Source organism: Heterocephalus glaber, unplaced genomic scaffold (assembly GCF_053883595.1).
Source record: "Heterocephalus glaber isolate CG9 unplaced genomic scaffold, H.glaber_assembly_v1.0 deba00001472, whole genome shotgun sequence".
NCBI classification, from domain to species: Eukaryota; Metazoa; Chordata; class Mammalia; order Rodentia; family Bathyergidae; genus Heterocephalus; species Heterocephalus glaber.
The window spans coordinates 79,116,594-79,131,239 of record NW_028258315.1 but is presented as its reverse complement, the minus strand read 5'-3'; the positions used below and the strand labels follow the sequence as shown (position 1 = coordinate 79,131,239).

The 14,646-nt window shown below is 37.2% G+C and overlaps 1 long non-coding RNA gene across 2 annotated transcripts in view; it reads right to left on the bottom strand.

Moving 5' to 3' along the window:
• The window catches only part of LOC110344503 (uncharacterized), a 309,982-nt gene that overhangs the window by 177,483 nt on the left and 117,853 nt on the right, over window positions 1-14,646 (bottom strand). For both annotated transcript variants that reach the window (XR_015439176.1, XR_015439177.1), the window contains exon 3: window positions 11,197-11,346. This is a non-coding gene — a long non-coding RNA (uncharacterized LOC110344503). The remainder of the gene's footprint in view (window positions 1-11,196; window positions 11,347-14,646) is intronic.

Below are 14,646 nucleotides of genomic sequence, written 5' to 3'. Positions count from 1 at the left end.
TCCATGTGCATTTCTCTCATTCGAATTCTCATTTTATAACACCATTGGTTAGAACACAACTTCCTCATCTTATGCACTTAAATACAACTGGTTTATTCTCTCTTGTAAATAAACTATTGACATTTGCTTTACTGTTTTTTAAAATTAATTTCATTAGTACACTTCTGCATACATAATGATCACATTCACCATAGGGAATTTGTACCAGCATATAATATATCATAATTCTTTATTTTCTCATTCCTCTCCCTTCCCTTCAATCTTTCTTCCCCTCTGCTTTTACAAAACTTTGTTTCTATTGTTTTTCTTTCATCTTTTTTTATATTTTATCTCTATCCCCTTCCTTTCCTCCCCCCTTCACCCTCTCTTGTTCCCCTTTCCCTTTGAATATTTTCTTCCTACTTTTAATATCTATCGTCCATTTTTATTCTTATTTACCCCTTAGGTTTTTCACACAAGAGAAACACTGCGATATTTAAACATGCGTATCCAATTTATTTCATTGAAAATATGTTCTCAAGGAGCATCCATTTACCCGATCATGTCCCCAGTTTATTCTTCTTTTTGGCAGAGTAGTACTCCATTGTATATGAAAACCACATTTTTCATTCATCCATTGATGGCATCTGATCTGGGCTGCTTCTAAAATTTAGCTATTACAAACTGTGTTTCTATAAACATGGGTAGGCACATATCACTGTGGTATGATGCTTTTAACTGTTTTGGAAAGATACCTGGAAGGGGAATAGCTAGATCAAATGGAAACTCTAATTTTAATTTTTTGAGGAATCACCATACTGATTTCCACAATGGTTGTACCAATTTACACTCCCACCAACAGTGGAAAAGGGTTCCTTTTCCCCCACAGCCTTGCCAGCATTTGCTACGGTTTGATTTCTTGATGATAGGTATTCTTTGAGGAGTGAAATGGAATCTCAGTGTTGTTTTAATTTGTATTTCTCCAATTACCAGTGATGTTGAAAATTTTTTTCATTTATTTATTTGTCATTTGTACTTCTTCATCTGATAAATATCTATTCATTTCAGATGCCCATTTTTTGATTGGGTCTTTAAATTTGGGGGGTCTGATTTTTTGAGTTCTTTATATATTCTAGATATTAGTCCTTTGAGGAATAGCTGGTAAAAAATTTTTTTCTATTCTGTGGGTTGTCTCTTCACTATGTTGGTGGTTTCTCTTGCTGTGCAAAAGCTTTTTAATATGATGTGATCCCAGATGTTGATTCTTTGTAATATTTTCTGTGCAATCAGTGTTTGCTCATAAAGTCTTTGTCTATACCTATGTCTTCAAGAGTTTTACCTATTCTATCTTCCAGTAAATTAAGTGTTTTTGTTTAAATATTTAGGTCTTTGATCCATTTCAATTTTAGTTTAGTGCATGATGAGGGATATGGGTCTAGGTTAAATTTTCCACATGTGGAAAGCCAGTTTTCCTGACACCATTAAAGTGGCTATCTTTCTTCCAGTTAAGGTGGTTGGCCCTTTTGTCAAAGATAGGTAGCTGAGTGTGTTTGGAGTTGTTTCTGCATTTTCTATTCTCTTCCATTGATCTTCAGGTCTGGTTTTCTACCAGTACTATGATTTGTAGAATAATTTCAAATTGGAGATTATGATGCCCCAGGCCTTGCCTTTGTTGTCCAGAATTGCTTTTGCTATTCTAGTTCTCTTCTGGTTCCAAATGAATTTTAGGATTGTTTTCTCTAGTTTTGTGAGGAACGCTATTGTTATTTTGATCAGGATTGCATTAAATTTGTACAACAGTTTTGGAAGTATGGCCATTTTCACTATATTGGTTCTGCCTATTCAAGAACAAGGGATATCTCCATCTGATATCCTCTTCCATCTCCTTTTTTAGAATACTACAGTTTTCAATGCAATGGTTTTTTTACTTCCTTCTAAGATTTCATTTTTCTCAATGCTATTGTCAAAGGTGCTGTTTTTCTAATTTCTCTTTCAGTAAGTTTGTTATCCGTGTACAGGCATGCTATTGATTTTTGAGTGTTGACTTTGTATCCAGCTATGCCACCAAATTTGGTTATTAATTCTAGGAGTCTTTGATGCAGTTTTTAGGGTCTACTATGTAGAGTATCATGTTATCTGCAAATAATAATTCAAATTCTTCCTTTCCTATCCTTATTCCTTTTATTTCTTTTTCCTGTCTAATTGCTCTGGCTAATGTTTCCAGAACTATACTGATCTAGAGTGGTGATGTGGGCATCCTTATCTTGTTTCTGATTTTAGAGTGAAAGCTTTCAGATTTTGACCATTTACTCTGATGTTGGCTGTTGGTTTGTCATAGATAGCTTTTATCAGATTGAGGTAAAGACCTTCTATTCCAATTTTTTGGTCAGAGTGTATGATCTTCTTGATGAGCTACACTATTTGTCTGTATCTAACTGAGGATTTTTGCATCTATGTTCATTAAGGAGATTGGTGTGTAGTTGTCTTTGTTGGTTGGGTCTTTCTCTGATTTTAGTATCAGGGTAATACTTGATTCCAGAAAGAAGTTTGGGAGTATTGCTTCTCTTTCAACTTCACTGAGTTTGAAGACTAGTGGCATTAGATCTTCTCCAAATTTCTTGTAGAATTCAGTAGTGAATCTGTCACGACTTGGGCTTATCTTTGTTGGTAGTTTTTAAACTACTTCTTCAATTTCACTGATATCGGGTTATTTAGAATTTTTATATCTCCTTGATTCAGCTTTGATGATTCATACGTATCTAGGAACCTGTCCATTTCTTCGGAGTTTTCCATTTTTATTCAAAGTACATATTGATGATCTTCTGGATTTCTGTATGATCCATTGTAATTTCACACTTTTTATTTCTAATTGCATGGACTTGAGTCATTTCTTTCCTTTTTTTTAGGTTGGCTAAGGGTTTTCAATTTTATTCAGTCTTTCAAAGAACAAACTCATTCATTGATTGTTTGTATTATTTTCTTAGTTTCAATTGCATTAATTTCTGCTCTGATCTTTATAATTTCCTTCCTTGTATGAGCTTTGGTCTTGGCTTGCTCTTCTTTTTCTAGAAGCTTGAAGTTAAACATTAGGTTATTTATTTGAGCTCATTCTGTTTTTCTGATATAGGAATTCAGTGCTATAAACTTCCCTCGTGGGACTGCTTTCATTGCATCTCATAAATTCTGGTATATTGTATTGGCATTATTGTTTAATTGTAGAAACTCTCTAATTTCTTCTTTAATTTTGTCTGTAACCCATTGGTTTTTCAGGAGAGTGTTATTTAATTTCCAAGTGCTTATGTAGTTTTGGTGGGGTTTTTGCCATGGATTTCCAATTTTATTACACTATGATCTGATATTATGCATGGAAAATGTTCAATTCCTTTGCATTTACTCAGGCACATTCTATGAGCTAGTATGTGTCCTCCTGGAGAAAGTCCCATGTGCTGCTGAGAATGTGCATTCTGTTGTTGCATGGAACACACTGTAGATATCTACTAAATCTATTTGTTCAAAGGTTTGGTTCAGATCTGATATTTCTTTGTTGATTTTTTGTCTACTTGATCTGTCTAATTGTGATACAGTGGGGTATTGAGATCCCCCATTACAACTGTATTAGTGCCTATTTGAATTTTAATATCCATTAATGTTTGTTATATATAGTTGGGTGGTGTTGACATACATAGATAGATAGATAGATAGATAGATAGATAGATAGATAGATTGTTAACTCTTCCTTTTGGATTGTTTCCTTAACAAGTATGTAGTGACCTTCTTTGTCTCTTATGACCTGTCTTGGCTTGAATTCTACTTTATCTGCAAATAGACGCGCTACCCTTATTTTTTTCTGGGCTCTTGTCACATGGAATATTATTCTCCATCCTTTGTCTTTCAGGCTATGAATTTCTTTTTGCATTAAATATGATTCTTGTATGTAACTTATTGTTGGATCTTGTTTCTTGATCCGTTCTGCCAATCTGTTTCTTTTGATTGGTGAATTGAGAACATTCACATTGATAGCTATAACTGATAGCTATTAACTTGTCTTTGTCATCATATTATTTTCCTGTTGTTGATTCCCTTGCTTTCCCTTCTATTTAATTTCTTGCTTTGCCGGGTGGATTCATTCTAATGTGATTCTTGGAATTGTTATCTTTTTCTAGAATATCCTTCAGAAGTTTTTGGAGTGCTGGTTTGGTAGTTATGAATTTCTTCAGGTGTTCTTTATCATGGAAGTATCTTATTTCTCCATTAATTTTGAATGATAATTTTTTGGGATACATTAATCTGGATTGGAAGTTGTTTTCTTTTAGGGCTTGAAATACTTTACTCCAAGATCTCTTCAACTTAAGGGTTTGTATGGAGAAGTCTGCTGTGATTCTAATGAGTTTTCCTTTATAGGTGATTTGTTTCTTTTCTCTAACAGCTTTTAATATTCTGTTCTTCTGTTGAATTTGTGGAATTTTGACTATTATATGCATTGGTGTATTTTTTTCTGATCATAGCTAATTCGAGCTCTATATACCTCACTTATTTGTATGTTAAATTCTTTTTCTGAGCTTGGGAAGTTTTCCCTATTACTTCTGTGATCAGGTTTTTTATGTCCTTTGTGCTATCTTCTAACTTTTCATTGATTCTGATAAATCTTACGTTATTCTTCTTTGAATCATCTAGCCACTGTTAGATTGATTTTTCATAGTCCCTTGCTATTTTTAAGAAGTCTTTCATTTGGTGATAGCTAATCACAAACCTGCCTTCTAGATCTGATATTCTTTCTTCACATTGGTTGACTCTGTTGCATATACTTTCAATAGAATTTTTAATCTCCTAGATATATGTTTGGATCTGTTTTATGGAATCCAATTGTTTCCTATGTTGGGCATTCATGATTTCTATCACTTTCCTAAGCTCCTGTGTTTTTTATTTGCAACTACTCTAGATTTACTAACTGTGTCCTTCATTATGGTCATCATCTCTTTAATCATCTATGTAATTATTTCTGGCTTGTTTGTTTGTTTTTTCTAGAGACTCATTCATCTGCTTTGTTACTTCTGCTGCTACCATTTCAGAAAGTTCACCTGGGTGGCTTTTGATTACTTCTACCTCAGTGCCCCCTGTATTTGCCTTGGGTGAGTCGGAGGTCTGGGGTTGTATCTTGCTTCTGTGCTTTCTCATTCTCTTCTTTGTTTCTTTGTTTTGTTTTATTTTCTGTGTTGATGCTGTAAACTGGTTATGGTAGATAGCTTTATTACTACTATAGAGACATCTTAAGGAAATTACTACTTTTCATAGATGTCTTCTAGGCATAGCTGGCTTTTGGCTTTTGAGTCTGTCCCAATATTCTGGCTCTTCAATTTATCAGGGATGAGCAGTTGCTGCCTATTTGGCCTACTACCTAGTCCTTTGGCTGTACTATAGTATTGTTGATGACCACCAGACAATCTCGGTATTGGCAAACAAGGAAGAACAATTGATCACAACAACTATGTCATCTTGGCTGAAGTACTACAATCAGTAATAGCAATAGCATCAAGTACAGTCCACAAAATGATCAACTGTAATAATCATTAATTTGCCACCTTTAACCATAAGTACACAATTTATAACAAAATCTATAATAAATTAGAAAATTATATACAGTAAATGTCCACTCAATATAGCAATTTTACCTTTAAAGGAGAAAATTTAAAAGAGATGAGTAAAAAATTGAGAAATAAAAGATAAAAAAGGTAAGAAGCAAGGTTGAATGACATAAGAAGTTTACCCGAGATTTTGAAAACTGGGTAAGAAGACAGGAGGGAAAGAAAGAAGCAAAAAACAAAAACAAGAACAAAACAAAACAAAAAAAACTAAAAACAATGTTCATACTCAATAAAAATCAAGAAAAAAAGCAAAGAAAAACAGAGAGTGAGTTTTCTGTGATTTCAAGTCCACGGTTATCTTCCGGGGTCTACAGTTTTGTGTCAGTGTTCAATTCAGCATGTGTCTCTGCTGTCACTGGTAGATGAAGGAGGCCAACAGAGTGCTGATCCATGGTGAATGATCCCAGCAAGCCTGCAGTAGGATTAGGGTAGTGTGCTACATGATCTCAGCAAGTCTTCAGTAGGATTCGGGTGGGGTGCCGATTCTGGTGCTTTCAACTCCACAGAGTTGGAGTTGGGACCTGAGTTGTTCAGCCTACAACACTCTGGGTGTCTCTTGCTGGCCTGATCTCAACTCCTGACCCTGAACTTCTCCCATGCTTGTCCCTCACCCAGTCACTGTGGGATATCAACATTGGGAGCCCTGAGATGAAGCCAATCCATGGGTGCTCTGAGACCTAGGTTTAGTTGGCCCCTGCCCAAAATGATATCTGCCAAGCTCCCTCTCCAGGAGACACAGCAGCTGCTTAGACTGGAGTTTCTCACCAGCTGTTGTAGTGCACAGCATCCACTGCTCTGTTCCACTGGTGCATTTCTCCTTGGAAGCCTCTGGAGTCACTCGCCTTCACTGTGTCTCTGCAGATTTGATTCCCCTCTTGCATGCCATAAGCAAGGTGCCAGGGAGAAAGTGAAGTTTGCCCCCTCCCTTTCCTGTGTTGTGGTCTTTCTCTTCACTTTCTCTGTGGGATCCAATTTTTCCTTCAGATTGTTCCTTGGTCCTGGGGATCTACCTCCCTCCTTCTTTTCTTCCTCAAGTTGTTATTTTCCAGTGTCAGTATTCCGAATCTTGGAGAGGTTGATTTGTTGCTGTTTTCCACTCTGCCATCTTTTCAGAAGTCTCTGCTTTATTCTTGAGTTTGATAAAAAAGATTGCTAAATGTCTGATCGGGGGAAGAGGAGGAGAGTTGATATAAATGGGGCACAGAACCCATATATTTTAGATGATAGCCAAACTTCTAACAGCCTCTAAAATCTATCCAGTGTATAACCCTTCAGGGCATTTGTTTCCCCTAAATTATGTCTTATTCATTGTCCCATGAATGCCTCTCTTCAGGAATCAAAACCTCTTGGTAACTAGTAAGATCTCCATTAATGCTGGCTCTAGGATACACTATAGGGACATCAGCTATATTGGGTGGAATATGTGAATGACCTCATTTAATTTGCATAAAAACCTACTGAAATTCACTGCAGACAATGTAGGTGCTCCACTAGATCCACACTGTTCAAATGGGAACCACTAAGCATATGTGGCTATAAGGTTTCGATACGTGATTAGCACAAATCTATATAAGCTATGAGTATAAAGTACACACTGGATTTCAGTCTTCATGCAAAAATGTAAAAATATCTTTAATAATTGCACATTGATTATCTATTGCAATTATAGTATTTTTATATATTGGATTAAATGAGATATAAAATTAATTTTATATGGTTACTAAAAAACCTAAAATCATATTTTTGACATTATTTTATGGTTTGTGTTATATTTCTTTTGGCCAGTAGTGCATTTGATATTCATTTCTATACTCTGAAAGCTGCTTATTGCAAACATCTGTGACTCCTCCAGGGCTTTTTCCTGGCATCAGACACATGATTGGCCTATGAAAAAGAAGTCAGAAGTGCTGAAGAATTAATGCTTCTAGAAGAAATCCTCATGATAAAACGGGAATTGGGGAATAAAATCCCCAGATCCCTCATCCCTCATGTGAAATAACTCTGAGGTACATGTTCTGTAATAACTGTCCAGGTTCAGGATGGAGGGGGACAGAACTCAACTCCAGCTGCCCATGGTGGTAACTGCTTGATAACACAGCCTTTATTAGCTTCCTTCCCCCATACTGTGTCATTCTCTTCTGGTGATTCCCAAACTGTTTGTACCCAAATTCTTCTCTTGCATTCTAGAGTAGCACAAACTGGAGAAGTTCTGGAATTATTTTTCACTTGTCTATTTGAAAACCCTGGAGCCTTGGGGATGTTGCTCAGTAATGAAGTGCTTGCCTAGTATGCATGAGGCCTTGGGTCCCATCCTCTATACTAGTGGTGGTGAGCCTATGGCACGTGTGCTGAAACCAGCTGTTTGTTATCACTGAAAGCTCTAAATGGTTCGCCATCACTGCTCTATATAGTAAATCCCCACTTACAAACATTTGAGTTGCAAACTTTCGCAGATATGTACAGACCTTGCATACAAAAATTCATAGATATGAACAAATCTCAGAAGTAGCTCACATATCTGCTGGACATTGTCACAGTTGTGCTGCTGTGTGCTTACTGTACAATGCAATGATGTACAGCAATACAGTACAATACAGTCAGGAACTTACTGTATTTTCTGTGCGGTTTTTTATGCTTTAGATTGTATATTTGTGTCAAAGGTGTATAAGACTCACTCTGTTAGAATTACGAACAAATCTAATTTATGAATGTTTTCCAAGAATGGAACCATTCGTAAGTTGGGGTCTTACTGTTTCATAAAAATAAAACTAAATAAATAAAAACAAAACCACAGTCTTAGAGAAGTTGGAAAAAAAACTTGCCTAATGCTGGATGTGGTGGCACATGCCTATAATCCCAAAGCCAGCCTGAATGACATTGCAAGATCTTGTCTCAAAAAACAAAAACAGAAACAAAACCTTGCCCAAGGTTATATAGCTAATAAGCAGCAAAGCAAATATTCAAGCTCAGGTCTTCCTGACCCTAAAGCACTGTCCTCCAGTACTGTTGAGATAGGAAGGTAGGGCGTGCCAAAGCTGGATGTGGAAGTAGGTATGACCTGTTAATTACAAGATCCCAGAATACATGTGCAGAATAGTTCCCAAAGTCCTGCACCTGGACTTCTCACAAGAATTTGAGCAGGTTTTCGATAGGGTGGCCTAGACCTGACCTCAGCCTGAGGCATGGGATCCCAGCACTGCCTCTCAGGACCCACACGTAGAAGTTCTAGCAGGTTTCCTCAAGATTTGGACAGTATAAAAAGATGCACACACCAAGAAGAGTTCACTATTATGGCTTTCCTCACAATAGCCCACCCTGCTTCCTCCAGAGTGTACTTTTATCTTGCCTTTTCCTCTTTTACTCAGCCCAATCTCACTCTGCAAAGCCACTTTTTTCCTCAATCTTCAGTTACACTTTTTTCAAATAAACTTTGCCACTGCTTTTTGCTTATTCCTTTCAATTCTTTGTTTGAAATGAGAAGAACCTGGAATCTAACTGCAGAAGGAGAGGCGAGCAACCTAAAACCCAGTAACATTATTTGGCAAGCCACTTTTAGAAGGAGCTACCTGATAACACTGTCCTATAGGTTCTTTCTTCTTACTAAGATCATCCACATTTGGTGGGGCAATCAGAACTAACTAGTTCACTTGAGGAAGGACCATGGAGCAGAAAAGGGGAATAAGAATAGCTCTTACACATAGTAGAGCATTATAGGCAGCTTTTAAAATAGTCTCCCAATCCCCTCACTGTCTAATAGTTACCAGCTTTTAATCTCCTTTTGAATGTGAGCTAAACTTATTTTCTTTTCCTTTTTTTTCTTTTGTTGTTATTTTTGTTTTTTGTCTGGGAGACAGGGTCTCATATGTAGTTGAGGCTAGCCTTGAACTCATTATACTGGCCTCAAACTCATAATGATCCTCCTGCCTCAGTCTCCCAAGTGCTGGGATTGCAGGTGTATGCCACCATGTCCAGCTGTGGGCCAACCTTATTGACTCACTTCTAAACTAAAAGAATATGACAGAAGTGATAGAACATCACTTCCAAGATTAAGTTATAAAAAGGCTACAGTTGCCATCTTGGGTGATCTTTCACTTGCTTTCTCTTGGATTTTGCCATATGTCATGGACTAAACTGTGTACCCTTCCTTCCAAAATTAATATGTTGAAGCTCTAATTTCTCTTGTGATGATATTTGAAGACATCTAGAAAGGTAATTAAGCTTATATGGGGCCATAAAATTGAGGCCCTAATCCAATAGGGCTGGAGTCCTTATGAGGAAGAAACACCAGAGAGATTGTTCTCTCTCTCCACGCCCACACTGAAAAAGGTAATATGAGAACATTATGAGAAGGTGGTACCCTTCAAGCCAAGAAGAGAGAGCTGCCACCAAGAAATAAATTTACCAGCACCTTGATTGTGGACTTTTAGCCACCAGAATGTGAAAAAATAAATGTCTGCTGTTTAAACTACTCCAGATGTGTGGTATTTTGTTAGGGCAGCCTAAGCAGAGCATAACAGGAGGTAGACCTATGGAGAAGCCCATCTCACAAGACCCCAAAGCATTTCAACAATCACCCGAGTGAGTTTGGAAGCAGATTCCCCTCAGTCAGACGTGAGATAACCCCACAGTCCTGAATGAGAGACTGACTACCTTCTCATGAGAGGCCTGGAGACCAAGAAGCACCACCAAGCCACACTCAGCTTCCTGACCCACAGAAACTCTGAGATAATAAGTGTTTGTTGTAATCCGCTTCTAAATTTTGCTGATAATTTGTTATACATCAAGAGATAACTAATATAGGGAAGCAAGGCTCAATGTTGGCTGACAAGAGTCAGCTCCAAAGGCAATGCCCTTAAAAAGAGAGACAGAGACAGACAGAGCAGGGATTAGAGAATCTCAAGATGAAGTCAAATGAAATAGAGATAAGAAAGCAAAGGCCAGGAACAGGCTGCTGGCCAGGCATATGGAGGCTGTCTTTGTAAATCCCAGAACTAATGGCTCTAGGCTGGGGCTTGACTTCTACATGCTACAGGCTGAAAGATTTACTTCCAAATAGCTATGACCAATTGGTAATACAATGTATTCATCTAGGTTACACCAGAAGCCCACTACCAGTAAGATAATGATGCAAATGAAAGTATTTAATTTAGAGGCCACCATTAGGGTAGAGAAGTAATGAAAAAAGAGAAGTAAGCCAATAAAAAATATGCTGTCATGCAAATTATCACTGTGAGCAACAACTGAATTTAATGGCACTGGGACTGCTAGGAGATAGAGTATGTATCTCTGAGTTACCCCCCGACCAGGGGTGAAGGAACTATGGTATTTATCCACCAACTCCTATCAGTCATTGTTGTGGGAGAGCATTAATTCTTAGCTCTTCTAGCTTATGAAGATACACAACTAGAAAGTGGAAGTTAGCCAGTGTGCTAAGACATAGTAAGTCCCAAGGAGACAGGAAGTGAGACCCCAAGAGCATATGCTAAACAACTCCTGAAAAAGCCTGTAATTATTTAGGTAACAACTACACACAACCTAACTAATTGGAATCACTGAAAATTACTGTTATAAATACCTGTTGAAATGAAGAAGACCATTACGCTTTTGAAGAAATCTGAAGAATCGTGATTCAACTCAAAAGTGTTCATTCTCGCTCTTGCTTTGAGTATTGATTTGAATGACAGACTTTTGAAAACTTAGTTTTTCTGAGTCTTAGTTTTCTTACCTGTAAAATGAACACAATAATTTTTACTATACTTGGCACCTGTGAGCGAAAGTACATAAAACAGGTAGTATAAAAGCAAATAATGTTTTTTTTAATTTTTAACTTTCATTAATCATTTGATGATGGCAATTTTGCCCATACAAAAGATTGATCAAAGAAAAATAGTAATACTACTTAAAAGTCAGCATTAATGTACTTAGGATCAAAAATTCAATATAAACAAGTAATTCCTGAAATTTTCTTTCACATTGTAGTACTTAAATAACATTTAAAAATATTATTTTCAGGCATATCAAACCAAAATTTTATTATCCCTTCAAATCTGCTCTTTCTATATAACTTTCTTTATTAAAGATGTTATAATAAAACACATAGACAATCAAACTGGTAAAATTTTAACTAAGTTTAAATTATTAGGTTAATATGAACTTTGAATTTTAAAATGCAAAACAGATAAAATGAAGAAATAACACTCCAGAGTTGTGATTTTTCAAATTGCAAAATCACACTAGTGCACACAAAATTAATCCATAAATGAACTTTTATGAGTTTGCTTCTGGAAAACACAGAGCTGGAGACTAAACTTAAATTTATGAAAGATGGCCAAGCAAGCTAAGCAAGCCTAATAGGCCAAAGATAAATAAACATTCCAATATCTGAGAAAGGAACAGAAACACAGTACATTATAAGTATCCCAGGCTTCACAAAAATAGTTCAAAAACACTGTACAGTCTCTCATACATAGATGCAGATGTTTAAGTTCCCATAAAAATTGGCAATACTATGACCATGATGCACAAAATTACCAACATATGACAAGCTTCTATGATCAAAAATATTTATTTTTGACCAATTTGTTTCAGCCTCGGAGTTCCCAGCACAGTGTGATACGTGTATGACAAATGTTAGTTCCCATCTATTTATCAGCATTCTACAATGTTGTTAAAGAAAAATATGCTTAAAAAGATTTCTGAGACCCATCTCAGAGCTCAAACTATCTCCAAATAGGTCCTACTGGAGAATGACCAATTGTAGCAAAAAGATCACAAGGCAGTGCTTTGGGGTTGTTTGTAGAAGAAAAGAGTACCAAACAGACAGAGGCCAACTCTGGACAGTGAGAGAGCCAAGCAATGTATCAGATTGGATAGCGGACCAACCATCTAGGTTGTCAAGGGGTTCCAGAAGCAGAGCTTAGAACAAGGGAACAAAATGGGATGGCTCAGAAGCAAAATCTAAGTATCTTTTGAGACACTTCACTAAACCAGACAAAACCACAGAGGAATCCGTAATGTAGTCAGTAAAGAATAGGCAAAGTCCAACAAAAAAAACTCAGATGTCTATCATATGTATAGCCCTATATGGAGAAAGATGATGTAACAGTCCAACACAACTTTTTGGAAATACTTCCTCAGGAAACCTCGATTGCTTTTACTTGAATTTTGTATTCATCACACTATGATTATTAATCTTTCTTCAAGACCTTATCGGTAAGAATGAAATACACTGACCAGTGAACATAAACATTCTGGTTTTAGTGGCCTAGATATCCAAAACTGTAAATTACAGTATTGCATGCCAGTTTACTGCCCACTCATTGAGGCTGACCACAGCTGAATTAGTCACTGGGGATCCAAATGCTTGTTGCTATGCTTTCCAGGGTCCTCTTTCAAGGCTCAGTACCGTACTCAGCCTCGATCAACTTGCCAGCCTCACACATCTGCAAATGCATTCTGTGCTTGGATGTCAGTGATTACCACCAAATTCTAAATCCATTTGTCAAATTCTTCTCCCATGGCTAGAGGCAGTTGTGTTTGGGGAGTCACTGAACAGCTCTGTCTCCCTCCTAGAGATCCAGGTCAGGTTGTTAAATATCTCAGTATTGTTGGCTCCCTAGTTGCTGAGGTGATAAACAGCCCACAGTCAGTGAGGCAACAGCTCTGGCCGAGACAGTATCTCTGCCACCTATATTGGAGAAAGCCTATTGCCAAAGGTTTTTAGGATACAGGAGAAAGAGAAACTCAGTATTTTCCTTGGTTGGAATGATTTTATTTTCAAACCTTTGCTGTATATTTAGAGAAGGTCATTGCCTTAGTAAAAAAAAGTAAACAAATGAGCTTATTCTGGTGATTCCATGCCATTAAGTTTAGATCTTACAGAAGAGCTGCAATGGCATGCCCAATGTTCTGGGAGACAGAATCACCCCTGGATGATTCCTGTAGTATTTATCTAATAGCAGCAACAATGTCAGTCATGCCAGTCATTTCCTGACAGCAGAGCTCAGCCTGCTAAACGACTAGTTCTACTGGTTTTGGGTGGTGACAGAAAAAATGTTCTAATCGCAATGTATAATTGTGACCAAAATACTTACATGATCTTGACTTTGACTAATTGGAATGAATGATTAATCAAGAGTGTATAAACACAGTCTAACCCCTCAAGACCCTATATTATTTTAAAGCATGATGTTAACCCCCAACACCAGATTTTCTAGCATGCAAAACCACCCCCTATACAAAAAGCTAAATTAGCTGGGGTTTTGGATCAGAGGCACCACACCTGCCTCACAAGTGCAAGGTCCTGAGTTCGATCCCTGGTACCAAAAAAAAAAAGAAAAATAAAGCTAAATTAACTAATTGTCAAACTGTTTGTCTCTTTTTACTACATAATGACTTGGGAAGCAGACAAGTACTTTTAAGCCCATATTAACCATCTATAATCTCTTGACCATTTAAGGAAGTCATAAATCCTTGTAAGTGTCAGTTTTCTTATTTATAAGATTTGGATAAGAATGATTTAACAAGTACTTGCTAGGTGCCTAACATATACTAGTCATTGTTTTAGGTGCTAGAGATACAGCTATGTAAAAAGGAAAAAAATATAAAAGCTTAAGCCATTATGAAGCTTAAATTTTTCTACACCTCAAAATTGTTTGGATGAATGCATTACAGGGCTATTCCACTGCTCCCAGCCCAGAGGAAGGGGTTTCTGGGGCACCATTACACCGCTTCTAGCCCAGAGGTAGGGGCTACTGGGCCACCAGTCCACCACTCCCAGCACAGAGGAGGTGAGCCGCAAAGGGGCCAACAGCACTGCCCTCCCACCCCAGTCAAAATGAAAAGACATGTAAACAAGTCTCAAAACCAAACTTCCATATTGCCTACAGCAACCCCAAAGGGAAACAAGATAAAACAATGTGACACTCAACCACCTGGACTCCTTGAACTGGTAACAAAAGAGGATCTGAAAAAATACAATCAGAAGTAATTTCTCAGATAACAGCAGAGATTGTGCCCACAGTGC